This window comes from Lissotriton vulgaris, chromosome 2_1, assembly GCF_964263255.1.
Source record: "Lissotriton vulgaris chromosome 2_1, aLisVul1.2, whole genome shotgun sequence".
Classification (NCBI taxonomy): Eukaryota; Metazoa; Chordata; class Amphibia; order Caudata; family Salamandridae; genus Lissotriton; species Lissotriton vulgaris.
In genome coordinates, this window is record NC_141687.1 from 1,253,537,031 (window position 1) to 1,253,564,035 (window position 27,005).

At 42.0% G+C, this 27,005-nt stretch overlaps 1 long non-coding RNA gene across 1 annotated transcript in view; it reads left to right on the forward strand.

Annotated features, from left to right (window-relative positions):
• LOC147732452 (uncharacterized) overlaps positions 1–17,413 on the forward strand; it is a 132,022-nt gene extending 114,609 nt beyond the window's left edge. Inside the window, exon 3 of the long non-coding RNA XR_015308661.1 lies at positions 17,342–17,413. This is a non-coding gene — a long non-coding RNA (uncharacterized LOC147732452). The remainder of the gene's footprint in view (positions 1–17,341) is intronic.
• Positions 17,414–27,005: the final 9,592 nt, after the last annotated feature.

Consider the following 27,005-nt stretch of genomic DNA (forward strand, 5'->3'; position numbering starts at 1 on the left):
TAACATCTATCCCTTCTTACATGCAAACCACCAACATTTCACTTGGGACCGAAACAAACGTACCGAAACAAACGTACAAGATTGAAGGGATTCAACCTCTAACCTGTAAAGATCACTTTTCATGATACGGCCTGGAATTATTTTGCACTACTCCTTTACATTTGTGTACAAGTACACAAGGGAAGCACAGTTCATTTTCATACATGCCCAATTATATTACATGTGGTTTGAAAACACAACGGGCTTAGTATGCTTGTTTCGTAATATATAGAGCACGTGCATTAAGGAATTCTGTTTGCGAGGTGCAAGGTAATTTTCAGAAAACAAGCGCTTTTATTACATTAAGTATTTAATGAAGGGAAAAACAACTGCGTGGTTGTGCATTTCATTACAGAAATACCGGTTCTACACTCTGTTGGTGCACATCTCTGTGTCGGTTTTTTTCATTTGCTCTGCTACAATTATTAATTAGCAAGTGTTACTTGAAACAGACAACAGGAGCCAGTGGGCAACAACAGAGACATCCTGCTTGACGATGGGTTTGTCAATTACGTGTTAACACTAAACCGACCCGAGGAGCCAGGAGAGCACAAGCTCTCTCTCTATACAACTCTCTCTCTAACTCTCTCTCAGCACACCTCTCTCTCTCTTTCTCTACACACCTCTCTCTCGCTCTCTCTCTATATGCATCTCTCTCCCTCTCTCTCTCTATACGCATATCTCTTTCTCTCTGTACACACCTCGCGTACTCTCTCTTACTTTCTCACTCTCTCTCTCTACACACCTCTCTCTCGCACTCTCTCCCTCTACACAACTTTTATTTAACCGCATCGCTGCGGCTGCTTTTCCCGCTGTGCGCGGCGGTTTAGTAAATACCGCGTTACATGACGAGCTCAGCTCGTCATGAGCGCATGGCAGGTAAGCCTCATGACCGCGGAAGGGGTTAAGTATTATTTTAAAAAAAATCCATTGTTATTTGTAATATCAATACATCTAAGTCACGTAAATACAACACATATTGCATTACAAATCCTATAGGTGTCACATTTGCAAAAGTTAAAACTATTGGCATTGTGAATGACAAAGCTATTAATTTTGCTATTTTTTTATAACTGTATGTTTAATGTTGACTAGACTTTGAAGCGCTAGAAGGCCTGCTTTGCACTACTTGGGAACCCAAGGCTAGAGTAACTAGACTTTAGTTGTTTTTCTTCTCTGGGATTGGGTTGCAGCGTGTGAGGTGAGACGCCAAAGAATGAGGAGCTTTCTCGTGTTCAACCACTCCGCTCTGCTAGTTTTAACTGCATCAGTGACTGGAGAAGCCTCGTCCGCGGTACGAGTCAAAATAAACATCGCCCTTTCACTTTCCTATATTATATTTTGTTAAAAAGCATCCATACACGGTTTGCAAACTTCTCTCAATTTCCAGTCTCTTTCCCATGCCCCAAATAAAACACAGGGAAACTGTGCTGTTCATCATTGCAGAACGTTTTATCAACAATACGTTTTTATATGTATCCAACCAGAGACATTTTGGTATGTTGCATCTTTGACCAAGTCCATATGGAGCAATCGTTCTCGCAAGACTGACATCCCAAAGACCAAGGATCCAGGTCAGCTGTGAAACAGCATCCCCCACTCTGCCTCATTTCGCCTCACTCCACCTCACTGTTCCTTACGGTGCCTCATTCCACCTTATTGTGCCCCAGGCTCTGTACATGGGCTCAGCTGTGTAACAGCATTACCCACTCTGCCTCATTCTGCCGCAGTGCCAGATCATTATTTGCAACATAATTAAACTGCACTCAATGCAACATACACTCCAAATACCACTCAGTGCCACATAATTACATGCCACATATTTACACTGCACTCAATGCAACATACACTCCAAATACCACTTAGTGCTGATCTGCTGCTCTTTTCCATCCACCTCCTTCTTTAACTCCCAGTTCTCTTCTCCTATGCTAATCTGCTGTTCTCTTTCACCCCGCATCCTTCTTTAACTCCCTGTTCTTTTCTCCTGTGCTGATCTGCTGCTCTCCTCCACCCGCCCCCTTCTCCAAATCCCTGTTCTCTTCTCCTAGTGGTGATCTGCTGTTCTCTTCCACCCGCCTCATTCTTTAACACCCTGTTCTATTCTCCTGTGCTGATCTGCTGCTCTCTTTCACCCGCCTCTTTCTCTAACTCCCTGTTCGCTTCTCCTGGGCTGATCTGCTGTTCTCTTCCACCCGCATCCTTCTTTAACTCCCTGTTCTCTTCTCCTGTGCTGATCCACTGCTCTCTTTCACCCTGCATCCATCTTTAACTCTGTGTTCTTTTCTCCCGGGATTTATCTGCTGCTCTCTTCCACCCCGCCCCCTTCTCCAACTCCCTGTTCTCTTCTTCTGTGCAGATCTGGTGCTCTCTTCCACATGCATCTTTCTCTAACCGCACACACACATACATACAACCACGCACACACATACATACAGCAACACACACATAACCACTCAAACACACAAAACCACACCACACACACAATCGCACACACAACCACATACACAAAATCAAACCCACCCACACACACAACCACAAATACAACCACACACACACACACAAAACACACACACACACAACCATACACACCACACCCATCTATCTATCACCCTCACTCTATTAATCTATCTATCGCCCTCACTCTATCAATCTATCTGTCGGCCTCACTCTATCTATCTGTCACACTCACTCTATCTATCTGTCACACTCACTCTATCTATCTGTCGCCCTCACTCTATCTATCTATATGTCGCACTCACTCTATCTATCTATTTATCTATCTATCTATCTATCTATCTATCTATCTATCTATCTATCTATCTATCTATCTATCTATCTATCTATCTATCTATCTATCTATCTATTGCACCACCACAGCTTTACTCAGGGGCACCACAGCATAACTCAGGGGCACCACAACATCACTCAGGGGGACCACAGCATCACTCAGGGGCACCACAACATCACTCAGGAGCACCACACATCACTATGTGCTCCCACAGCATCACTGAATGCGACAGCATCACTCGTCGCCACCACAACATCACTCAGCGCCACCACAGCATCAATCTGTGCAACTAATCGACAACTGGTTCAAATATGTGCTCTCGATGTTTCAAGCTTTATTACAAATGTAAAAAAAAAAATTAATATTTCAATTCTTGGATTTTCGCAACAACAAAATACACTGAACATAATCTTCACAAAAGTTATTTACTAAAGTTTAAGCTATTGCCATTATAAATTACAATACATTTAATTTAAGTATTCATTATTAAAAAAAAAAAGAATTAAAGCCATTGTTATTTGTAATAATAATACTTCTATGTCAGGTAAATACAAAACATGTTGCATTACAAATGCTATAGGTGTCACATTTGCAAAAGTTAAAAGTATTGGCATTGTAAATGACAAAGCTATTAATTTCACTACTTTCAAAAGTAACACATAAATAAAAGATTTGTCATTTACAAGACCAATAGCTCAAACCTTTCTAATGCGAGACCTATTGCATTGCAAATGCTTGTTATATCTAATGTTAGCCAAGTCCTTTTTATATTATTATACAATTGTATGTATAGTGTACATATTTGCAGTGGTTTTCAGCTAGCCCTCTTTATCCACTGATCTGTTTTGTGTCATTCATATTTGTGGTCTGCCCATCTCTGCATTGTACTGTTTTTTTTTTTTTTTTTTTTAAACCTTTATTGACAGTTATGATTATACAGTAGCAAGCATACAACCGCCAGGGCTGGCTGTCACCAATATTGACAAGTGCATAGGATAATACAGCTAAACAGCGCTTCAGCCGGCAACCCGGGTGTCCGGCGGCGATTAAGCTAACATGTCACATCTATGCATATTTAGACACAGGAGAAATAAGGTGTTTTCTTTTTTTGTTTTATAAAAGGAAACAAACAAAATAAATAAGAAAGAAAAATGTAAATAACTGACGAGGCAAAACAGGAATTATACACATGAGTGATCCCTCCGGGAGGGGGAGAACCGCATCTAAAAGATTCTTATGTATCAGCAGATAAAGCTTATAAGCTATAAAAAGGGGGGGAAGGGGGAAGAGGGCAAGCAATCAGTGTATCAACTAAAATCAGGACCACAGAAGGAATATCAGGCTAAGGAGATTGCAGCACCTCCGGTGGATTTACAAAGGGGGGAGTACAGATGTCTCCGCAATACTGATTCCACTGGTCCCATATCCTCCCCCACTTCTTGGGTCTACCCCGTGCGACATACACCGTTTTTTCTCGAAACATGCACCAGTCCATGTTCTTTGACCAGGCGGACAGACTGGGCGCCCTCGAGGACCCCCACAGTTGTGCAATGTCTCGTTTGGCGACCATATTTCCTAAAGTGGCCCATTGTGTCTGAGCCACGTTATAGTCATTGGGTTCCCACACATTCAGCAGACACCTACGGGCCTCAGGCAAAATCGAAACTCCCGTTACCTCTTTCATGACGTCATGTACACGGCTCTAAAAGGATACTACCTGAGAGAGATGGTACTGTCCGGGACGTGACCGTCGAGCACTCTGTCTTCCAGGGGTGAGGATTCCGGAATGAGGGTGCCGGTCGGGAAGACCGAGCCAATAGCATGCCGGACCTGCAGGTACCGGAAGTGTTCCCTATCGCTAAGTGCATATTCAATTTTTAACTCATCCAAGGTCTTTACCCTATCCTTAATCCAAAGTTCCCCCACCTTGCTAATACCGATGAGGTCCCATTTCTCAAAGCCTTTGGTGGTTCATAAATTGCCAAACTTCTCAGAGACATACAGTGGAGCCGCTTGAGTGACAATGTCCGACCAGCCCATAGCTGTGTTTGAACTATACCAGATCCGCACTGCCACCTTGGTGGGTCCCGTTAACGTTCTATCCGACCGCCTGGAATATAGTGCCCTGTAATAGTTCCCGCCCGGGAGCAGCCATTTGTCCATGGCGAAGGCCGGGCTGGACACCGAGCCATACAGTGCGTGATTGACCGCGCTTAGTTGGGAGGCCCAGTAGTAACGCCTGATGTCAGGCAGCGCAATACCTCCATCATACCAAGGCAGTGTGAGCCTAGCCAGGGCAATACGGGGTCTTCCGATCCACAGTAACTTTCTCTGAAGGCTTTCGATCTCATGGAAATAGCTGGTGGGCACAAGGTCAAGAGTGTTTTGGAGTGCATACAAAAATCTAGGCAGGGACATAATTTTGAATAGAGCTGCCCTGCCCACAAGAGACAGCGGCAGCCTACACCAAGCTTTCACATCGGCTTTCAACCGGAGAAGCAGGGGGAGCAAATTACGCTGGTACCTAATGACGGGCTCAAGCGAGATATATATTCCCAAATACTTGAAGCCGGAGTGTGAAATTTGTATCGGCAATTATGCAGCACGAGAGGTGTATCATCAGTGAGCGAGTAGACACAGGACTTACTCCAGTTGATCACCAAACCAGAGTTCTTACCAAAGGAGCTGAGGACATCAAACAGTACCCCCAGCGATTTCCGAGGAGAAGTGAGATAAAGGAGAATGTCGTCCGCATATAATGATATGCGATCTTCAAAGTCGGGGGCCCACCTGATACCCTTGAGTGATGGTTCCCACCGCAACCATGCGTCCAGGGGTTGCAAAGCCAAAGCAAAAAGCAGCAGGGACAGGGGGCAACCTTGTCGCGTACCTCTCCCAAGAACAAAGGAATCCGAGACCCTACCATTAACAACAACCTGAGCCAGAGGTTCCTCATAGAGAAGCCTGACCCAGCTAATGAACATCGGCCCGAAGCCAAACTTCGTAAGGGCTGCCCACAGGTATGGCCATTCCACTGTATCAAAGGCCATAGTGGCATCTAGAGAAACCAATATGGCCGGCTCACCCAACGTCTCCGCCCGCGCAAGAACGCCATGAAGACGGCGTAGGTTCAACGCAGTGTTGCGGGTTGGAATAAAGCCAGACTGATCTGGATGTATCAGGTCCCCCATCACTTTAATCAATTGATTCGCTAACAATTTCACCAGGATCTTAGGTTTGGCATTAAGAAGTGAAATGGGTCTGTAAGAGGTACACAGCTCACGGGGCTTCCCCTCTTTATGAATTACGGCGATAGATGCTAATCTCTGGTCTCGGGGAGGCGAGCCCCTCTCCTTGGACTCCAAGTACATCAAACGAAGATAGGGTGCCCTTTTTTTTGGACACAACTTGTACAACTCGATGGGTATACCATTTGGGCCTGTAGCTTTTCCCGAGCGAATGGAGCCAATAGCGAGCGCTACTTCATCGGTGGAGAAGTCCGCCTCCATAAGCTCTCTATCAGAGTCAGATAAGCTAGGCAATGCGATGTCTCTCAGTAAAAGATGGGAGTCCTCCTCCGGCCTATCGGAGACTGGCGCGTACACCGTTCAGAAATGACATGCAAACTCTTCCACGATCTCCAGTGGATCTACCACACGCACACCATCCGCACGTTCAACAACCGGCACCACTCGACTCAGTCTTTCTCTCTTGTCCAACCATGCAATCAATTTCCCTGCTTTGTCACCCACATCATACAAAAGGCCCGTTGCTCACGACTCATGGCTTTAGCAGCATTCGTCACCAAGGATTTATAGTCAGACTGTTTTAAATTCAAAACATGCACCTTATCTTGCGTGACCCCGGAAGATCGGCCTCTAGAGCAGTGATTTCAGATTCTAGCTTCACAACCTCCTCATTATGACGTTTCTTAGCACAGGCAATCAGCGACAGTGTCTGGCCCCGAATAACAGTTTTGAAAGCCTCCCACAAGGACACAGACGAGGACACCGATCCCACATTTTCGGCAAAGTAATTGTCGATAGCCTTAACCACACCAGCCCGTGTTTCCGTAACATGCAGATGCCAAGGATTGATCGGGGCAACCCGACCCACGGCTCCCAGATGGAGATCTATGATTAGCCATAGCGGGGAGTGATCCGAGATGCCTTTGGGCAAATGTCGGACCTCCCTCACGGATACGGCCTGTGCCACAGGCATGAGAATGTAATCGAGCCTGGCAAGGCTCCCGTGTGCCCCAGAGTGGAAGGTGTATTGAGCTTGCCCAGGGTGGAACATCCACCAACAATCGACCAGCCCAAATGTATCCAAGAAGCTACCAAGACAGGACTGCGACCGCGTGAGATCTCTGGGAGGGCTACGATCTTTCATGCCACTAACAACTGAGTTAAAATCTCCTCCCACAACCAAGATCCCCTCGGGGAGCTCCAGCACCAGTTTCCCCAGGTCGGCAAACGTGGTCGTCTGTAAACCTGGGAGAACGTATACTGAGAGGATGGAGATCGCCCTACCCTCCCACCTACCAATAATGGCCGCATACCGTCCCCTATCATCCAGGACAGTATCATCAAACTCCAAGGGGAGGGAATTTCTAACCAGAACACCAGTCCCTCTGGATCCAGAGGTGAACCCTGAATGTGCAACCAACCGATAGCCCCTCCGATTCATAGCGTGAAACGTGTTCCCCACCAAGTGTGTTTCCTGCAATAATACAATATCAGGGGAGTGGCATTTCAAGTATTGAAGTACTATCCCCCACTTTATCCTGTCCCCCAAGCCATTAACATTACAACTTAAAACTCTCAACCCCCTATAACCCATCCCATAAATACTGGCGGGGTCCCCCAAACTCCGAGAAGGAAACAGAGATCAAAATGTACATCAATGCGTAGCCTCTAAAACAATTCAAACAAAGGAAAGAAACCCCCCCTCACCCAAAAAGCCCCACACACACATCCCCCATCCCTGCACCCCTGCTATAATACAAAAAAAAACAACTTGCAGTGTGCCTGTCGCCCTACCGTAAAAAAATTAATCTACAAGAAGAAAAGGAACACCCCAAGAGGAGGAAAAGTCCCAATCCCCCACCGCCTCAGGGTTTACATCGTGAGAGTGTATTTGACCCAAAAATAACACGAACCACCGCAACGCCGTATGGGAGTTGCTCACGCCGGTCTCCTCACTCCTCCTGGTCCGTCTGGCCTCCCTCCGCGCCTCTGGATTGCTCCGTACGGTCCTGTTGCGTTGACAAAGTGTCCAACCAGTCACTAACCACCTCCGGCATATCAAAAAATAGCACACGTTCATTATGTTCAAACCGTAGTCGGGCAGGGAAGAGCATGGCATACTTCAGGCCCAGGTCCCTCAGTCTACGTTTCACCCCGGTAAATCCTAGTCTCTGTTTCTGCACCGATTGGGTAAAGTCGGGGTAGAAGCTGATGGATGCGTTCTCAAATTTAGTGGGGCCGTTGGTCCTCGAGGCCTGCAAGATGGCGTCCCTGAAGTTGAAGATCCTAGCAATTATGGGTCTTGGTGTGGCACCCGGTTTGTGTCTTCCGCCCGGCTCCACCTCAAAAAAGTTGCTGAGGCCCTTAGGAGCGACATGGTTTCAAATCAGATCCTCCACAAGGAAATCAGTCGATTGTTCAGCTGAAGTGTCCGGAACTCCGATGATGCGAACATTGTTGCGCCTTGCGCAGCTTTCAAAATCCTCGAGCCGGCGGGCAAATAGTTCACTCGAGGTTCGTAAGTTCCGGACCTCTGTTTGGAGGTCGGACACGTCGGTGGTGAGACTGGCAGTTTTGATATCCAGCGACTTGACTCTCTCATTGGTTTTGGCCAAGTCCATCCTGATCAAACTGACATCAACAGCCACTGTGTCGATCTTGGCGGCCAAGGTTTCATACTGCTGGCCCATGGATTACTTCATGCTTGTGATGGCGCCCATTACATCTCGCAGAGTCAACTCTTCCGTTTCTGGGGGCCCACCTCCGAGGTCCTCCGGAGTTTTGCCAGTCCCGCTAGGGGAACCCTTGGGGCGCGTATTTCGATCCATAATGTTGGATTGAGTGACACCACCCTGAGACATGTTCTTGGTCGTCCGTTTATCGCTTTCAGGTTTGCCTGCCATATTGAGCTGTGCGCCCCAAAGGGGCTTTTGGGACCTGGTGCGAATGGCTCCTCACGGAGAGAAACAGCGAAAAATCAAAATGCAGGGCGCCGGTTAGAAGCAGTTGAGCAAGTTGGCTCATGGACCGGCAAGAACAAAGGACAGCCGTCTTTCAGCGGACGTGAGCAGGAAAATGGAAACCGAAAGTAGACCAGGGGTAGCCATCTCCTTTCATCCGCCGTTGTTGTTCAACTACCCCAGGGGTATTTCGGATGCTCAAGTCCCAGGTTGTCTCACGGTGTAGGCCTTCAGGCGTCAGGATGGAGTATTTCAGGTGTCCGGAGTCCAATTCAAATTTTGAAAAGGCCCAGTAGATCAGGAGAGTTACAGCTACAACAACCCGTCGTTAAAAACAGGATCCGTGACAGGATAGATGTGGGAGGCGGCGAGGGTCTCGGGAGCTCTCAGCTCACGCGACCATCTTGGATGCGCGCTAAGCTCCTCCTCCCCTGCGTTGTACTGTTAACGCATCGCTTTAGGATACGTCCTCATTAGTCTTTGACACCATAGGACTGCAAAAATACAATGTCAACGAACAGAATGCATGATGCACTATATGCTACAAAAGCATCACTGCATTAAGATTATACACTAGTTCACACCGCATCATGCCATGAGAGCAGCAGAAGCACTCTGGGATATCAAGGCTAGATACAGTGAACAGCCAGGTATGTTCAACCTGGTCAGCTCAGATGCAAGCTCCTAGTGCAATTTGGGTGCACTGTTGTGTCTCGCACTATTCAAATTTCACACCATGTGCAGGCATCATTGTGACCCTCTACAGACATAAGTCTCCATATAAAGAAACTCTGCCGCAGCTAGATAGCTAGCACCAGAGAACATCACAAGTGTATGTTGCGCAAGAAACTGGTGCATTGAAAGGAAGCTGTAGTTGCAGGACTGGAAACTCAAATTAATTCAGTTGTATTGCATTATACCTTCATTTATATCCCCCCATAAACCATGGACAACTCCTTAGGGTCTGCTTCATATGTTAATCTTCATGCAGACCTCGATGTGTCACATCTTGTCCCTGCCCGAGGGCCAGCAGATGTTCAGAGTCAGCCGGGGCACAAACTTCTTCTGTAACTCCACCGGGAAGCTGAAATAAAGCAGCAGCCAGATAGGAGGGGCCGATAAAACGTCCTGGAGGATATGTCCCAATGTTGGGGAGGCTTCCCGTATCCACTGCCATCACAGCTTTTTGTAGTTCAGTTCAACCCCACATATACTCCCACATATACTCATACCTGGCCATAAATTAATTATCTTTCCAAGCAAGTTGCTTACTCTCTAGCAGCAGGCACCAGTAGCTTCTAGCAATCATCACCAACATAATCGTCAAGTGGCATTCCCTAGAAATCCAAACTTAAACTATCATTTTTAATAATGACAGCTTTTTATTACCAAGATAAACATTTAAAAGAGAGAATTAAAAAACGGTACTTACCAGCAAGCACTTTTGCGGGAAATCTATCACAGTCAAAAGCCACATAGGCACATATACTTGCATGTTTCCAGTTTCCGCCCCATCCTCCGCCCACTTTTTACCCATTGGATGAAAGATTCAATCTCTAATTTTTTTTATTTTATTTCTTTATTTCGGCCAGTTTGGCCATAAAAGACACATGTATATACATAATGAAACAGAGGATCATAGCAAAATACATACACCAAAATTTTAAAACAATGGATTTAAAATACAGTACAAAATTAATTTTTCAGCCTCCTCATTTAAACACATTTCATTTTAACAGCTGGATTTTTTTGAGCGTATACAGAGGTCCTATTTAGAGTATCTGACCATGTTTCCTGCGAACAATATACACAGAATAGAGGAACCTACTTATACTGAATACGATAAACTGGGTTGTATTAGTTTTTATAATCCTGTATGCTGTAGAACAGGATCTAGTTCCTTTACTTATAGCCACCAATCTAAACATTTTACGGTTTCTACCTATCACGTGCTTCGATTCCGGCATTGGCTCATATCGATTGGTGGAACCAGTAACTAATGCTCTGGACATTTTAGTGCTAAAAGAGGAACTAAGCAGAAAACACCTCCCCCCCGTACTTAGCTAAATTTATTGGCGAAGGCACTGTGAAGAAAAGCATGATGAAGACATTGTTACATAAGTAATTATAGGTACAGTAAAAAACACAAAGGGAACGTGGACAACGGGAAGAGGGCGGGAGCATGGAGAACAAGGACAACGGGAGGGGACGGTAACAAGGTAAATCACAACAATAAAATAAGAAAATAGTACATGTGCTGTGTAACAACAAAGTAAAGGGGCCAGTAGCCATGGGAGGATACAAATTATACAAATTGCGGCGTGGATGTACTAAGGAGGGACTAACAAGCCTCCAAAGGAATCAGACACCAGCATTTATGAAGGGAAAAGACACCAGCCAATGAAAAATGTGGGCAGGTCTTCTCCTCCGTACTCTACCTACCACAGATCGCCAGAGCAGCGCTTGTGCGCTGGCTCCGGCTTGGCCTAAAAAACAGGCATTGACAAAGCCAAAAGTCCAAAAAAACAATGTCATACCTACTGGCTCTGCAAAAGTCTGCTTTGCGTTGGTACTTGGCATATTTATAATTTAATCTACAAAGCTACATATACCAGAATACAAAGTAAAACCAAGACTGGATGTATGCACACCTTATGGCAGTTTCTGATCTCTATTACCGCCATCACGTTGCATCTACCTTCTTCCTTCTGTTTCTTTCCTCTTCACTGTCCTTTGACTTGGTTCAGTTGCCCACACCTTTGTCCATTCCTCTGCATCTCTGTCAATCTCACCTTTACCCCTGCATTGCAACTCCGTCTTCTGCCCTTTTGCCCAAGATGGCCTGTCTGTCTCCACTCTTCCTCCACCTGCTTTTCTCTCCCTACTCCCTTAACACCTCTCAGGCTGCAGAGAATAAAGATGTGCTGGTAATAAATTGTAACACACATTTCACGTTATGCCTTTTTAGGTCTTGTGGAGAGACCTATTGCTGTTAAACCAGAAAGCTAATAGGCGGATTTTGCCGAGTGCATGTGTGTCCGTGCATGCGCTCTCCATTTGCTTCCCGAGCCACCTGCCTGCTTCACACAAAGCCATCAGCCTCCCTCCCACCTCCCCCTAATTGCTTTCACTTATCACGGCCGCGAGGCCATGAGCTACTTCAAAGGGATCCGCTCCCCGCCTCCTGCCTCCCGCCTCCCCCCCGCCGCTTGTCCTGTCTATTGAGCCTTTCTCACCTCTCTCCTTATCTCCTTTTCTCTCCCACTAGCTTCACTTCTGTGGTTTTCTGCTGTCAACCCTCATTTTTTTTCTTTCTCCTAAACCGGCTCTTGCCCAGGTCGGCAGCCCTCTCTCCAGGCATGCCGTGCCCTTAGCTTCTCCAGTTGAACTATTCAGATGAGACACTGTTATAAATTGTGTTTTTAGTTTGCTTTGGATGTCTGCTTTCTCGGCATTAGCCCACGCATCATGATTGACTAACTGCTCACTGCTAATGCGCAATCAACGAGAGGTTTCCTGGGTTATAGCGATGGCCCCTAAAAGAACTCACGCGTAATTTTGAGCCTTGCACGAGAAAGAACTTCTTTCTCAGATCGGAGGGTATTTGTTAGACTCTGAGCTCCTGAATGAAGTGACCCCCCACAGACTTTATGTACCAAATTGTTTGGCGCTCGCGTGTGTCGGCATTTTCTAGGGCAAAGTGGCCTATTATCGTGTATCTGGCAGCAAATTTGAGTCCCAATAAACAATGCAGATTTACTTAGTTTTACAGTTTATAGCGCTTAATTCGAAAGAGTTTAAAAAGCGTTTATAAATTCCAGTCACGCAGATCCACAGGTGTAATTACATGCACATATTGCACTTACATCTAAATAATTGCACATATTGTACTTGGATGTAATTACGTGTACATATTGTACTGGCATGTAATGTAATAACATGTACCACGTGTACCTATTGTACCTATTGCACTCACATGTACATATATACCTGTTGCACTTGTTTCCAGTTTACCCTTCTAGGGATTTTTGTAAGACGGATGCACAGACTCAGTCGGATTGTAGTGATCGGCTAGAAAATGTCTTAAAGACATTGTTTCTAGAAGTGTATATGTTCTTAGTCTATTTATGTCACGGATTACGTTCTATACCCTCACACCCCCTCACCCTCACATCCTCTCACCCCCCCTCACCCTCACACCTCCTCACCCTCTCACCCTCACACTCCCTCACCCACCCACCCACCCTCACACCCCCTTACCCACCCACCCACCCTCACACCCCCTTACCCTCACACCCCCTCACCTTCACAACACTCTCACCCTCACACACCCTCACCCACCCCCGCTCACCCTCAACCCCGCTCACCCTCGCTCACCCTCACCCTCTCACACCCTCACACACCCTCACGCACCCTCACTCAACCTCACACCCTCACCCTCACACCCCCTCTCACACCCTCACACACCCTTACCCTCACACCCTCACCCACCCTCACCCTCACACCCCCTCACCCTCACACACCCTCACTCACTCTCACACCCTCCCCCTCACACCCCCTCACCCTCCCAACCCTCTCACACTCACACACCATCACACCCTCGCCCTCACCCTCACACCCCCTCACACACCCTCACTCACCCTCACTCACTCACCCTCATACACCCTCATCAGCAGAGCATAACAAAACATAGCATGGCATAACAAAAAAAGCATAGGATACACAACCTCACAACACTCTCACCCCCACCCTCGCTCTAACACACCCACCCTCACTCACCCACCCACCCTCACTCACCCACCCTCACTCACCCACCCTCACTCACTCACCCACCCTCACCAGCATAGCATAACAAAACATAGCATAGCATAACAAAACAAAGCATAGGATAGGAAAGCATAGCATAGCATAACAAAGCATAGCATTACAAAACACAACAAAACATACCATAGCATGACAAAACATAGCATAATCAAAACAAAGCATAGCAAAACAAAACATAGAATAGTATAACAAAGCATAGCATAGCAAAACAAAACATAGCAAAACACAACAAAGCATAGCATGACAAAACATAGCATAACAAAACATAGCATAACAAAACATAGCAAAACACAACAAACCATAGCATACATAACAAAACATAGCATAGCATAACAAAACACAACAATGCATAGCATAGCATAACAAAACACAACATAGCATAGCATAACAAAACAAAGCTTAGCATAGCATAACAAAACATAGCATAACAAAACATAGCATACCAAAGCATAGCATAACAAAACATAGCATAACAAAACAAAGAATGGCATAATTAAACACAACAAAACATAGCATAACAAAATATAGCATAGCATAACAAAACATAGCAGAGCAAAACATAGCATAGCATAACAAAACATAGCATAGCATAACAAAACATCGCATAACAAAGCATAGCCTAGCAAAACACAACAAAACATAGCATACCATAACAAAACACAACAAAACATAACAAAACACAACAAAACATAGCATACCAAAACAAAACACAACAAAACATAACAAAACACAACAAAACATAGCATAGCATAACAAAAAAAAGCATAGCATAACAAAACAAAGCATAGGATAGCATAACAAAACAAAGCATAGCAAAACAAAACATAGCATAGTATAACAAAGCAAAGCATAACAAAACATAGCATAACAAAACATAGCATAACAAAACATAGCAAAACACAACAAACCATAGCATAACAAACCATAGCAAAACACAACAAACCATAGCATAACAAAACACAACAAAACATAGCATACATAGCAAAACATAGCATAGCATAACAAAATACAACAAAGCATAGCATAGCATAACAAAACAAAGCTTAGCATAGCATTACAAAACATAGCATAACAAAGCATAGCATAACACAACGTAGCATAACAAAACAAAGCATAGCATAATAAAACACAACAAAACATAGCATAGCATAACAAAGAATAGCAGAGCAAAACATGGCATAGCATTACAAAGCATAGCATAGCAAAACATAGCATAGCATAACAAAACATCGCATAACAAAGCATAGCCTAGCAAAACACAACAAAATATAGCATAGCATAACAAAACAAAGCATAGCAGAGCATAACAAAACAAAGCATAGGATAGCATATCAAAACAAAGCATAACAAAACAAAACATAGCATAGTATAACAAAGCATAGCATAACAAAACATAGCATAACAAAACATAGCAAAACACAACAAACCATAGCATAACAAAACATAGCAAACATAACAAAATATAGCATAGCAAAACATAGCATAGCATAACAAAACACAACATAGCATAGCATAACAAAACACAACACAACATAGCATAACAAAACAAAGCTTAGCATAGCATACCAAAACACAACATAGCATAGCATAACAAAACACAACACAACATAGCATAACAAAACAAAGCTTAGCATAGCATAACAAAACACAGCATAACAAAACATAGCATAACATATTAAAACACAACAAAACATACCAGAGCATAACAAAGCATAGCAGAGCAAAACAGCATAGCATAAAAAACATAGCATAGCAAAACACAACAAAACATAGAATAGCATAACAAAACAAGCATAACAAAGCATAGCATAGCATAACAAAACATAGCATAGCATAACAAAACAGAGCATAACAAAACAGAGCATAATATAACAAAACATTGCATAACAAAACACAACAACACATAGCATAACAAAACACAACAAAACAGCATAGCTTAACAAAACACAACAAAACATAGCATGGCTTAACAAAATATAGCATAGCAAAACAAAGCATAGCATAATAAAACACAACAAAGCATAGCATAGCATAAAAATAGCATAACAAAGCATAGCAGAGCAAAACATAGCATAGCATAACAAAACATAGCATAGCATAACAAAGCATAGCCTAGCAAAACACAACAAAACATAGCATAGCATAACAAAACACAACAAAACATAGCATAGCATAATAAAACAAAGCATAGGATAGCAAAACTAAACATAGCATAGCATAACAAAACAAAGCATAGGATAGCAAAACATAGCATAGCATAATAAAACAAAGCATAACATAACAAAATATAGCATAACAAAACACAACACAACAGCATAGCTTAACAAAACAAAACATAGCATGGCTGAACAAAACATAACAAAACATAATAGCATAGCAAAACACAGCATAGCATACCAACACAACAAAACATAGCATAGCATAACAAAACATAGCGTTGAAAAACAAAGCATGGCATAATAAAACACAACAAAACATGGCATAGCATAACAAAGCATAGCAGAGCAAAACATAGCATAGCATAACAAAGCATAGCATAGCAAAACAAAACATAGCATAGCATAACATAGCATAGCATAGCAAAACATAGCATAGCATAACAAAACATAGCATAACATAACAAAACAGCATAGCATAGCATAACAAAACAAAACATAGGATAGCAAAACAAAACATAGCATAGCATACAGCATCACTCAGCACCACCACAGCATCACTCAGTGGCACCCCAACATCACTGAGCTCCACCACAGCATCAATCTGTGCAACCATTCAACAACAACTGGTTCAAATATGTTATCTCAATGTTTCAAGCTTTATTACAAATGTAACAAATAGATGTTAATATTTGACATATATTCTTGGATTTTCGTCACAATAAAATACACTGAACATAATCTTCACAAATGTTATTTACAAAAGTTTAAGCTATTGCCATTATAAATTACAATAACTTTTATTTAAGTATTAATTAATAAAAAAAATGTAAAACCATTGTTATTTGTAATATCAATACATGTAAGTCACGTAAATACAACACATATTGCATTACAAATGCTATAGGTGTCACATTTGCGAAAGTTATAACTATTGGCATGGTAAATGACAAAGCTATTAATTTCGCTATTTTCAAAAACAAAACCTAAATAAAAAAATTGCCATTACAATACCAATAGCTCACACTTTCCTAATACGAGACCTATTGCATTGCAAATGCTTGTTTATATTACTTTGGTGGGAACAGCTTGTTGTAAATCAGCAGCAATCTGAGATGTTACTAACGAAGGGGGAGGGTTATATGATTTGAGAAACTCCTGGTAGGCAGAAAACCTTCTGCCCTTTTAATGTAAGATTAATTTCTGCCGCCCTAAAATCACCAAAGTTTACACCCCCACTGCTAAGGTGGTGGATCCACGGTTACTGAAGTGTCTGAGTTTGTAGGCTGAATTTGTCGTTGTCTAATATGTCTCATTCTTTCTTAGTTTGACAAATCAATCTCTACAACTCAGCACTTCTTGCAGCACCAGGACACCAAGACAGACTCCGACTCCTCTGTAAGTAAGATCATTTTTTTCTGCCTTTAAACTTAACCAAACAAAAGACCTTTGACAATTGAGTCATTGAACCCCAAACTCAATCAATCAATCAGGTTTCTTGTAAAGCACGACTACTCACCCATTAGGGTTTCAAGACGCTGAAAACTAACCTAAAAATTCAAAATGCTCTGGTCTAACCATGAAGTTTGGATTCCAGAGTAGCGTGTGACCTGTCATATAGCGATTTAATGCCTTGTCAAGAGTAGGACATGTATATAACTGTAATTGCAATACAATTCAATGGTAAACTGCAGTTCATTATTGAGACACAACCTTTCCCTGCTTGAGATTCTATGCTTCACCCTCTCTTAGGGTTATGCTAAGCTGGGTATAATATTAAGGGGCATATTATCAAGAGTGGTGTTAGAATTATTGCCGGTTTGGCGGCAGAAAACTCCCGCTAAAGCGGCGATAATGGGCTTGATAATATGCCCTGGAGAATTCCAATAGAAGCCCATGTTCACACCAGAACATGGACTTCTATTAGAGTTCCCATCCACCGCTTTGCTAACTCCACTAGCCCATCTCGACAACTAAGTCATTTGTGGTTTCCTTTTCTTTCTTCTTTCTCTTGTTTTTGACTTGTCTTCACACCTTTTGTATTATAAAATGTATGTTATCGATCATTTTATTGAACATATGTATTTTTATAAAAGAAATTACCAAAAAAAAATGAAGAAAATAATATAAATAAATTATAAACACCAATCTGTTTACAAATAACATGTTTGGTCTCTATCAATAATGGTTACATGTCACAATAATTAATTGAATTTATTGTAGGCTCCCCCTGGGTTTTCGCTTGTAAAATGTTGTTCATTACTGCTCTGGTTTCCAAAAATTTATGAATTCCAATAGAAGCCCATGTTCACACCAGAACATGGATTTCTATTGGAATTCTCAAGAGCAGATTATCAAGCCCATTATCACCGCTTTAGCTGCAGTTTTCTGCCGCTAAGCTGACGATAATTTTTAACGCCGTTCTTAATAATATGCCCCCAAGTACTTTATCACCAAAAATATCTCCTGATGCTAAAATAGATTACTTAGACTGGTCATGCGGTGTAGCAGAAGGGAAGTGGAAACTGGTTTGAGTTGAGTTACCAGGATGAAAAAAGGAAAGCTTTCCCAAATTGGCTAGCTTATTTGCTGAAATATGAAGAATGTGGTTCTGTCGGGTACAGATTTGATTCCTGGTATACTGAATAATAACCAATAAAACAACAATACGCAGAACATTTCAGCAACAATCAATAAAACGAAAAGACCAAATGAGTCACAAAACGAAAAGCACACCAAAAATAAATCCAACAATGTTCGCATTTAAGGATAAAGCCATACATTTTTTACATTTTATGGTGTTGAGCTGATATTAGAAGGCTGTCAATGTTCATTAACATACAATTTGTTCCAACAACACAAGTAATATGGTGCAAAAAGTGAGAAAAAAAGTATTAAATCTGAACAAGATATATACAGTGTTGTAAAAATTGTTGAAATTAGTCATTCAGAGGACATCCATCCCTAGGTACATGAAGCTCCACACCGCTTGGGATCTTAAATTTTCATTTCGTGTGGGGTGGAGAGAGTAGGGTCGGGATTATCCCAAGTGCACCGACGTTTCGACCCAGAAACGTGCGTGATTGACTAGAAGGCACAGTAGGTCTTCCTCAGGACTAAACAAACCAAGGGATAGCCCAAATCAAAGGAGATTTGCAGGGTAAGGTCCACCGTTTGGTTGGATTCAAAGCAATGACTGAAGTGAGGTCGTTGATGGTTGTGAATCTCATCAATGGCACGGCACAGTACTGTAGCTCTCAGGCATAGCTCTTAAACAGAGAAGTTTCTGGTGTGTTTTTCGTTTTGTGACTCATTTGGTCTTTTTTGTTTTATTGATTATTGCTGAAATGGTTTCAGTATTGTTGTTTTATTGGTTATTCTTCAGTATACCAGGAATCAACTCTGTACCCGACAAAACCACATTCTCTACATTCTTGTACACCCAGGTTCTGAGGGGCACTGGGTCACCCCATTATACTAGATGTAGCTTATTTGCTGAACAGCAAGCAGAACATGTAACCTTTTCCTTGCTGGAGGGTTTGCACACCTTTGTACCCCTTTTCAAGAGATTGGTAATAATTTGTTTGAATGCATGTACCTGTTCAGTCTCTTTATGCACTCATGAACACTATATGATTCTTTTTCAGCACATTCCAGGCTAAGTATTGATGCAAGCCCTACTTCAATATCTTATTGCTTCCTGAAACATAAAGAGAAATTGGGAAATATTTTCTTTTATTATGAAATTTTCTCATTGTGTTGTTGCATTTCTGAAATAATAAATATACATCCAAGAATACTAACCAAGGAAATATTGTCCCGAAAGTCTGGAGTCCTGCAGTATCCAGCTTGTGAGGGTTTTCTTTGGGCATTATGTCTGTACGACCAATGATGCAATATTAGCACAGTTCGCTAAATTGCGGCACAATTACTGTTTATAATGCACTGTTCAGCAATCTATTGGTGCAAGCACGTCCTTGCTCACCTAACTGACTATCCAGGAGAACACACATGACAGTTGTCATGTTCTAGCAACCTCTTTCTCCTCAATATGGTAATTCCCTCTAGCTCTCCTGGCACAGGACCATATTTCTGCCAAGGCTTGACCCCATCAGTGTTCTACTGGGTCTTTTGAGATGGAGCAATACTACATATATGGGGGTTTTCTTGGGGTGCACCAGGCAATTAACTGGGTGCAGTGCCTTTGGTACATTTGCTGTGATAGAAACTCCAGAACGTCTCATATAACACAAGTTACACCATCCAACTTTCCCACACTTCACTTGATAAAAACGATATAACATATGTGTGGGTGGGTCTATTGCTAGGGACAAGAACAGACCAACACTTCGACCATTCGAAAGACGCATTGACAGAACACTGATTTCTCAAAGTCACAAATTTGGCCTTTTCCTGTCCAGTACGGTAAACCCACCAACACATAAGAGGTACTGCATTTATCATTAAAAAGTGTGGGTTAGCTGAGGGTTGTAATTGCTGCTGTTCCCAGCAATAGATAGCATTTTCTTTAGCAGAAATGTTGGAGAATTCAGTTTTTTTTAGCAAATGTTTGAATTATGTAGGTTATTCTGGATAAGAAAAAAAGATGGCATCCACACAGTACAAAAAATTCACATCTTCCTTGTGTATAGCTTCTGGACAAACCTCTAGCATTGGTAAGTTTCCCTAGGTGCTGGAGGGTCCCTGACTCAAATATCCCAGCAATCCAGATCCCAAAAAATGAACCTAATTCCCAATGTCTATGTTGTATTTTGGGGCAGTTCCTTTCCCACATCACATGCCCACTGACACTTGCTTTGTACCATTTTAATTTCAAAACATGTGTGAGATCGTATGACATTTGCTACTATCTATTCAATTTACCTATATGTTTGTGTTTATATTATAACTTGGGATCAACAAAAACAGTTTTTCAAAAAACTTCCTGAGAAATACTTTAAATGATGGAAAACCCAGAATGCGGAGTGATTAAAATGACACTCAAGCACTAATCTCAGCTTCATTTGATTGAATATAATACTGCGCAGTGGCTCCCCCCCCCCCCCCCAATTAGGGCAGAGGAGCATCGCCCCCTGCTGCCAGTGCAGCAAAAGTGAAAAATGAAACGATATTAAAATGAATTACAGATTTATTTTTCACTGCTCACAGCCAAAGCAGTGTTTAGGGGTGGAGCATTGCTGCTCTCTGGCAGCAGGAGAGTGGTTCTCACTCTACCAGTTTACACTGCGCAAGCCACTTTGGCCGTCTGTCTTTTGACGGCCAGCCTGACATGCGCAGTGTAAACCTCTCCACCTAGCTCTCTCAGACAGCTCAGTGGAGAACAGGCACAGGCTTCCTGTGCCCACTGTAGCGTCGAGGAAGCCCACTCCAACCAATGCTGGTGCTGCTCTCATGCTGCTTATCTACAACATGAGTGCAGCGTTGGGATTTGCAGTAGGGGGTTGCCTGAGTCTCCCTGAGGTGCCTTATATATCGCACTGACGCCAGAAGAATGAAGAAAGAAGGGCAAAACACAGGTAAGTTTGTTTTATTTTATTTTACTCCTGGTTCCTTCTCGGTTTGTCTCAGGGTTACTCTTGTTTGACCCAATGTATAAGAAAAAAAATGCAATCATCGCCTGGCTCCTATGTAGGGCACACTAATTATTCGTGATAAGGAGAATCAGACACTTTTCAGCTCTTGCTGCTGTGACTGGACAAAGCAATACAGTTCTTAGTGCGCCCTCGCTTTCTTAAATTGAAGATTGTTTGGGGTTAAGGTTATCACAAACACTGAGACAGAAAAGAGCACTCCAAAGGTTATTGGAACCCACCATCGGCTGACAGATGCAACAGGTCGAGAAGAAAGATAAATACACGCGAGTAGGCTTGAGTAAGATACACTAGTAAATATTTCTTCGAATAAAAACACGTGTACAGTCACGCTACAGATTGGTTTCAGTACACTGAAGCCTAAAGGTCTGTGTGCTAGCTGGCTGCACCTGAAGTATGCTTGGTTCCACATCATTAATGCTTCAGAAATGGAACAGTTGAAAACAGATGGTATTCATTTCAAACACAGGATAGAAGCCTCACCTCAGCCCAGAGAAGCATATCTGTCTCCAGGGACTCTATTGGCTAGTAGGGTGTACCTCTCTGCCTGTGTTGGAGGGCATGCATTTAACTGCCGGAGGGCTTCTCTTATCTAGAGGTCTTTCTGTTGGCTCCCTGATCCTCGTTCCTTCCTCTTCCACTTTGCCTTTCTGTTTCCTCACCTGCTGACTTCCCTCTTCCCTCTTTTACCAGTGTTCAATTTTCTTTGTCTCACCCATCAGTCCCTCTCATTTCAACCTCCCCCTCACTTTTTTCTACATGTCTCGATCTTCATTTCTCTTGCTCAAATCTCCCTGCTATTGCCACCTCTTGTCCCTTTCTCTTTCTAATCTGTGCTCCTCTTTCAAATGCTTGCACCCCTGTTTCGTTCCTAGAACCCATCTTCTCATGTGTCTTGTTCTTTTCTATTCTCCTGCCCGTAACTCCCTCTTGTTCCTTCCTCTGCCTAATTCTCTTTTCTTTGTGTCTCTTCGCGTGACCCCTGCATGCCCTTCCTTCCTAATGACTCCTCATTTGACCCGCTGGGGCTGTGGTTGTAAGTTTTGTTTGGAAACAAAAGGCTGTGTACATGGAAGGCTTCCTCGTCTTCAATACATTCCTCGTTTGGTTTTTATCTCAAATGAAGATCCATTGACAAGAGAGTCTTCATTTTAGCTCTTTATTTGTCTATGTTATTGAAAGGAAGGTAGGAATTCTAATGTATGCGTCGCACCCTAAAGTAGATGTCCATGCAAAGTGTGTAACAATAATCCAAGCAACGGGAAAAACTCTTAGGGAAACCTATAAGTCCATTACAGGGACTATGAAGTCACACGATGATCCAATATGGAGGTTAAAGGGTCATCTTTTGTTCACAATTTCCATGTTTCTTAAATCATTCTATCCAAACATGATTTAACGCTTTGTTGTGTCTGACGCATTTTGTTCATTAGGAACTTCTTCAGGGCTTATTTGTTCATTGTTTTGCTTTGTTAACAGGAAAAAAGGTAAATCTCATACAATATTACTGACACATAATGTTCTCCTTTCAAAAGCAGTTAGTTGAAAACACCAAGTCCAGGATTCTCCCTCGGCTGTGCCTGCAACAGAGCAAAGCCATAAATAATAAGACTTGAAAAAGTGTTTAATGTACTAAATGCATTGAATACATCAAAGGGTTAAATCATGCTTAGCTATAAACATTCAAGGAATATGAAGAAAGTTGTCAAATAAAGATGACCATTTTACCTCCATATTGGATTATTGTGTGAATTAATAGTCCCTGTAATAGATTAATATCTCCCCCTAGGGTTTTTCTCTTTGGTTGGACTTTTGTTTCAGACCTTGCCTGGAAATCTACTATAGAGTACTGAGACACACATTAATAACTTTGTTAGAGATCATTTTTGCATATCTCTCTTTATGAGATGGTAGTGGTAGATCCTCGGGACTCGTGCACCCTAAGGAATTGTACACAGTTATATTATTACTTAAAATGTCTGTATGATAATTGTGGCTATATGTTAGTGATACAGCAGAAGGCCAGGGATTAACACTTCAGAGTCTACAATACATTCAAATTGGCCCATATACACATTCAAGTTTCCTGGCTGTTCCGCTGGGGGTCAAGTTTTATATTCACTTTGATCTTGATTAGTCCATTCCTAACTAATCTTCACAGATCAACACTCTTCCTTTGGTCAATGAACAATTAGTGGTGTAGTTGATGGTGATATTAACAAATTAACAAATGCTAACTTACAATTTTCAATAAAATGAGAACAGACTCTGGGTAAGATTCATTAAATTTTATCAAATAAGTCAGTCAACATGAACGCTCATTTGTACAGATTCACAGTGCAAGTTCCATCAACTTTCATGGGAGAGAAAAGTTTACTTCATCAAATACATTCGATTCACAGACACATTCAACAATTCAATGCATTAGGAGTGTATAGATAAAGAGACAAAAGGCAGAATAACTCACACATTTGCAAAGGATATGAAAATATAAGACAGAATAATAATTACCAACTGGTGAAACAGGAAACCCAAACCTCTTGCCAAAGGACTGGTGGAGGTCTCCTGATTAAGAATAAGGAGACAAAGAATATAGGACCGTATCAGGATAGGGTAATACTTACTAAAACTTCTCTAGAACCCCGAGGCACGGGAGCGCAAGCCTCTCTTACTCTCTCACTCTCTCCTCGATATTCTTCCGCAATCTTCAATCTAATCAGGCTGTTTTTCACGAATGAATCTTCCTAGTCTGTTCTTCTTTGCAGCAGCAGCTCTCACCCACACCTCACTCAGCATCAAAGTCACACCCTTTCAACTTAAGTCACTCTAGTTATACTCTTACTTCTGCATGTCCCGCCCTCAAAAGTTGCGAATCTTGGTAAATATAAAATATGATTGGTTGAGAGTAGAGGAGTTCACATCATACTATGCTGACACACCAATTTATTAAGACTCTTTTGTTTGGTAAACCCTTCCCTTTTAGCTCATTAATGTCTTTCTTTCCCATACACATTTTCTAACTAATTAACATTTTATTCAAGCTCCATCGACAAATATCACACGTTCCCATGTTCGCACAGCTACTGTCCTTGATCTTTGGCAGTTGTTTAACTTTCCAGGCACTAGGTTACATTCTGTCTCTTTCCGGACATGCGCAGTACAATCTTTCTTCCAGTGCCATTTTCTTTCATTTTCAAGGTATACCGGCCCAAATATGCACTATTAATAAAAGAATTATAAACAGATAATAATTTCTCAAATATGTGATTATCACTGTTCACCACCCACTCCTACTCTATCCCATGTTAAATTCTCTTTCTTTAAGCAAAAGCATTAGCAGCAACATCTTCTTATAAGTTCAGGCAAGCATTTGCTAGGCACGTGTTGCCTCAAGACCTACGGTTAGTAGTTCTAGCGCATGCGTGAGAGTGTCCCTTTCAAAGGAGTTAATCACATGGTTATTTACATAGGTTCTGATTTGCGCATGCGCAGAAGCATTTTTGGTTTAAAGTGGGATTTGATTGTGCTGCAAATTATTCTTTGTTATTTAAGTGTGCAAAAATCTCTCTTCCCCATATGTGAATGTCATGTGTATGTTAATTTTCACATCTTTTCTATATCTAGAGATTAGTACTTGTTAATGAGAAATTGATTCGGAGCAAGTTCCATTTTCTTGAATCCTTGCTCCATCAATCCCCCTTCTGATGGCATTTTATGGCCATCATAAAATACCCATCATTACCAAGTGCCAACTTCATCGTTTAATCATGGTATCTGCGTTGTTTTCTACACTTTCCTTATTTTTCTCTTTTAAGTTCATTTCTTTCATCTTACCATACAGATTGTCTCTCATTTCCTCTAGCTCAATTTCTTCCCTTTTTCTCTTCCTCTCCATCCTTCTACTTTTGATTTCAATCATTGACCCAGTTCTCACTTTTCTCTTGCAACATTTATAAGTCATTATTATCATCAATATCACCAATGCTTTTGTAATTATGGGGATTAATATTTTCCCTAGTAAACTGCTTCCAAAAGTGGAAAACAGCTACCTAAGTGTCTCCCAAACACCGTCAACCTCCAGTTGGGTCAAATCTTTATGAATCTTTGTGATATTCTTGATATATCCCTCAAAACCTTTAATTTTCTCTGGGATACATGTACAGCAGTGTTGAACTTTCAACATGCCACAGACTCCACCCTCTTCTGTCAATAGTATATCAAGGGCAAGTCGATTTTGTAAAACCGTAGATCGGATCGCAACCATTTCAGTATCGATCATTAAGAATCCTCCAGCAGTATCTGTAGATAAACGATCAACCGCTGTGGATAATTGACGTATTTTGTGCAAATTCAATACAACTCCAACTGAAAGTATCTGTGCACCAAATATGTCACCTACAATTTCTGAAAACCTTGCAATTTTATTTCTTGTTAGTCCTTTACTTATATCACTTATTTAATTGTTCCCAGTGATGTGTTATACCTTCGAAAAATACAATGGCACCATAACAACTGCCATACCATCGTGCCGGTAACCTGTCTTAGGCATTTTTATCACACACATAATACATTCCTGGAAATACAGGATCAGTTCCTCCTTTTAGTCCCCATCCCCCCATAATTAGGAACGTATGTTCATATTCGCTAGAACCAATGAAGACACTATTATATTCAGTTTTTAGTCTATGTAGACAGAGCTTCATCAATTATGACAAGTCTAGGGGCATTGCAGCATGAGTCTCGTCTTTCTTATAGTCCCCTTCTAAAGCAGCCCCTTGAGGTACATGTGACTTTTGTTCAGTGGCTTTCTTTTGGAAATCCTGCCTTCTTTCTTCAATTAAATTCAAAAAATCTTATTCTTCATCACGCAAGAGACAAGTAAGGTTATTTTTATGAGCATGTGTTATGTCTATAGGGCTCATTGTTAGGAAAAATTCCCCCATACATTCTGGATTCTTACTACTAAGTACAGGGTTAATAGTTCTACAAATAGGAATTTCTGAAAAGACTAAATCCATATTACTATAATAGTATTGCAACTTACCAGTAACCTAAAACACACTAGTCATAACACTACAAGTTACACCATTTTTATTTTAAACTCTTTATTGGTGACTGCATTAAGAACTTACATTTATACCAGGATATGTATACATCACTGTCATTTTTGTCTTTTTTGTTGTTCCCACATTTAACCATCTGTTTTACAGTGTATAATTACAGTCTGTTAATAAAGTTTGGCAAGTAGGGCAAAACATAACAGGGTAAATTCCATGAACATCAGCCGTCAGTTCCTCACACTGACTTCATCTTGTAAGTTAGCTATATACGGTACAGTATTATTCTCAAAACAATGAACTCCGACCCCCAACACACCC